The sequence below is a fragment of the Octopus bimaculoides genome, chromosome 9 (genome assembly GCF_046866305.1).
Source record: "Octopus bimaculoides isolate indiv1 chromosome 9, ASM4686630v1, whole genome shotgun sequence".
In the NCBI taxonomy this organism is placed as follows: domain Eukaryota; kingdom Metazoa; phylum Mollusca; class Cephalopoda; order Octopoda; family Octopodidae; genus Octopus; species Octopus bimaculoides.
In genome coordinates, this window is record NC_142936.1 from 4,422,687 (window position 1) to 4,426,920 (window position 4,234).

Consider the following 4,234-nt stretch of genomic DNA (forward strand, 5'->3'; position numbering starts at 1 on the left):
GCCGGATTCATGCCGAATTTATCTATCATCGACCGTATTTTTGCCCTTAGTCACATTATTGCAGATGATACCACATTGTTCAGTAACTCGGTCGACCAGTTAAGGGATGCACCAACCATTTACAGACAAGAATCAGCAAACGTTTATATTCAGGAGAGTTAGGCAAGGACCAAGCTGATGTATGTCGGAGATGGCCCGGACCCACTCCTCTCCCAATGTCGTGGAATTCATTAGCTCTTTCATTTACCTTGGTTCAACAGTTACTAGCAACGGAGACTTGACTCCGGCGATCAACTGCAGATGTGGTCTGGCCGCTAGGTTCATGTACTCCTAATGGAAGCCCTTTTGGCGTTACGTCTCTACCTCCCAGCAGACGAAGCTCCGCGTCTACAACGCATCGGTCCTCTCCGTTCTCTTCTATGGAGCAGAAACGAGGCCCCTTTCGAAGATTCTAGCAAAGACGATCGATGGCTTCAATAGCAGAGAACGATTGAGAACATCAGAAGGATCCATCACGTTTTCAACAAAGAACTGTATGAGCGCACTCATCAGCCCGCAGCAACCCCACCACGTACGCGCGCGTGCGCACCTCATGGCTATTTCTCGCATGCGCAGGTACGGACATATCCTCCGTCTCCCGCTAGATCATCCTACCAGGGTTTACTCTCACCAGCTGAGTGCTGGAAGGGGTCTCGTCGCAGGCCCCACACAAGATGGCTGGACGTAGTTCAATAAGATCTCGAGAGGTTCGAGGTCACCTTGGCGGATGCGAAGGGTCTGACATGGAAACGCTAGCGATGGAGAGGACCGGTGGACCTGGTCGGCTCTATGCATGATGCTTCTGGGACCACTGATTTGGAATAACTCCAGCCTCATCATGCAAGAGCTTGAAGCCAAGCCAGACATATACATAGATACACACTCATACACACATACATACATACATACATACATACACACACACACATACATACATACATACATACATACATACATATATACACATATATAAACACATCTATTTTATATATATATTGGTACAAACGTAAGAAGTTATACTGAGATAATTTCTCAATTGTACGATGCGACTTAGAACACCGCAATCTGGTTTTGAAGACTGTTGCGTTGTAAGTGGTTTCAGAAGGCCGCATATGCGGCGTAACAATATATATATATATATATATATATGTATATATATATAATAGAAATGAGCATATATATATATATATATATATATATATATAATACAATGAGCATATGCATATATATATATATATATATATATATATATATAATACAATGAGCATATGCATGTATACATACATATATGTACATACCTATATCTATATGTATATATAGATGCATATCCGGGTACAGGACGTCAAAAAAGGAACGGGAACATCCACAAAGCACAAAAAACGGACTTTTTTTCGGACAACAAAATGAACACATAGGAAAACAGATGAGCCACTTATGGAACTTTTCCTTCATCAGCTGCCTCTATTCTAAACTAGGCATATATATATATATATATATATATATATATATATATATATATACATATATACATCCATGCACACATATACATACTTATACTTACATTCCTACACATATGTATATACACACACATACACACGTATACAAATATTCATATACACTAATATTTATACACACATATAAATACTTATATGGAATCACATATCTGTGCATTTGAGAGGAGTGGTAATTTGGTTTTTAGAACTTATTGTTAAGGAGAGGTGTTTTGGAGAAATTTTGATTAACTTTGGGGTTATGTAATTATTTAGAATTTATGAATGCATGTAGAGCTTTGTAAACAAGGTTGTAGGTGTTTCTCTTTTGTTAAGTAGGCCCAAAGCGTGACAGTTTTTTTATCATTGGATTTAATCCTTTTGCTTTGATAATGTAAAGGTTAAAGGTACAATTCAGGTATTTAAGCCCTTAGAAATTGCGTGTGTCAACTTGTTTTTCACAAAAGTATATAGGCAGGAACATGGTGGAACTCAAAGTAGATAGAGCTATAGATGATAGCTTGTAAATATTGGTTTAAAACCCTTGAATTGAGAAAGTCAAAAGCTGCTTGTGACACTCGAACTCTCGTTTACTCTAAACATGACAGACGTTAGACTATATAAGACACCTATACAATGTGGATGTGGATGACTCGAAAAAGGAATTGGACATTCTCTTATCCTTGTTACCAGACGAGCCAACGGTCCCGGCAGGAAGTATAGACGAGGGCAGTGGTATCAAACTCCATCATGCACCTAATGATCCAGCCACCAGGTAAAAAAACACATGCAAAAGTTAATATGAAATCCCACCCATCCCAGTAGAAACCCGCCATAGAAGAGGTCTGTGGAAAGAGTACAAATTTACGATGGTGCTCCAGCATGATCGCAACTGCATCGCTAAAACGTATAAAAGAATAACAGAATTTGTATAATTTATGTGTTTGCATGAAAATTGAAGGAAGCATGCGAGAATGTGCTTACAAATTTGGTTTCGCAGTCATAAGTTCCCCTTGTAATAACTGGTACCGTTTTAAAATACCTTATTTGGTCTTCCAACAAATAAAGATCTCTAAAATAAATACCTGACTGGAACGAATAATAAGGTTGATGTGATCGAGCGAAATGTTCGGAGATTGCACCGAAATGGACGTTGCTACCTCGTTGCTACCTCGTTTTAGAAGTGTTATTTTATTTATTTAATAATTTTATGCTATTTTTTCTTTTATTTGTTTTCTGTCTATGTTTTTGTTTTCTTTGATTTATTTTTCACTTCTGTTACTTACAGCATCTAGTTTATCGTCTTTTGTAATTATCCATTCGGGGCGCTTCGAGTGTCTGTTCGATTTGCGGATAAAACGTTCGATAGTGTCTTGGGTTCGATGTACTGTCAATCCAGTCAGCTGAACGATGAGCGAAATCCCGAATAGAGACGTATTGACTATGCCAAATAAATTTAACTTAGACTTTTCGGTTGCAATGTTTGTGAAGACGTATCCAAGGATGATCATCCAGATCGAATTACACATCAAAAATCCGAAAACACATTTGAGGCGGAACCTCTGCAGTATTTTAGCCATTTTCGACTTTGACAAACCCGTCCTCACCTTTGTACCTACGGTGCAATCTCGTAGATGCTCCCAGAATTTGTATTCGTCTTCATCTTCACACTCATCGAAGAGGCCTAAACTAAGAGGGGGAGAATTCAAATTTGCGGAATCTGAAATAAAAGAAAATGAATTAATTAATAAAAAATTAAGGCGCAGATGTGGTTGTGTGGTTAGAACGAGACTTTAAAAGAAAAGTCCTGGTGTCAATGTATTCGACTGAGCCTTACAATGTGGTGCCCCAGCATGACCGCAGTCTAATGACTGAAACCAGTAAAAGATAAAAGAAATTGAAGAAAGAAAAAATGTAACAATTAAAAGAAATGAATTATTTCTTCTGTTGTGAGTTGTAGCCATTGGATTGAAGCAAAGCCGCCGAGAGAGAGAGCTTCTTATAGTTTCTATTTGCCTTGTGGCAATATCGTGAAGATGAAATGTGAAAGAATAGGAAGGAAGCAAACATGGATTAACTTACATTTATCCTGCTTTTTCTTCTTTTTCTTTCTTCGACATTTATGGATTTTTGGGAGACAAACCAGTTTCGGAATGGAGGCTTTGTTCTGCAAATAAATAAATATATAAATAAAAATAAAGCATTTTCTTCTTATCTTTTACTTCTTTTAATCATTCGACTGCGGCCATGATGGGGCATTTTTGAAGGATTTTGTCGAACAGAACAAGTTGGCATTTACACTATCGGTTCTTATGCCGAACAACTAAGTTACAGGGACGTAACCAAATCTACACCGGTTGTCAAGCGGTGGTGTAGTGGGCAAACGCACACACACACACACACACACACACACACACACACACACACACACAACACCTTGCCCAAGGTGTTACGTGGTTTCAATGAGCTGTTCTAGGGTCAAATGTATTCCAACCGTGACCTCTTAGTCTGTTAAGCGTCCTCTAATATAAGCATCACTGACATATTCCCTTAGTTCGTTTCTGTTTTATATCTTGAAATGGTAGGATGCAACCTGTAGGGATGTTGGTTACTATTTCTAGTGGGTTGCTTGACTACGTAGAATCTATCGGTGGCTTGACCTGCATCTCTAGATATTTATTATCAGAGGCGTAAAGGCAGCAAGC

The 4,234-nt window shown here is 38.6% G+C and overlaps 1 protein-coding gene across 1 annotated transcript in view; it reads right to left on the reverse strand.

The window, feature by feature from the left end:
• Window positions 1-2,735: 2,735 nt before the first annotated feature.
• The window catches only part of LOC106880902 (chitin synthase chs-1), a 17,178-nt gene continuing 15,679 nt past the window's right edge, over window positions 2,736-4,234 (reverse strand). Inside the window, exons 8-9 of the mRNA XM_089357037.1 lie at window positions 3,612-3,696; window positions 2,736-3,249 (exon numbers count right to left, since the gene is read on the reverse strand). The gene's annotated coding sequence lies outside the window, so the exon portion shown is untranslated. The remainder of the gene's footprint in view (window positions 3,250-3,611; window positions 3,697-4,234) is intronic.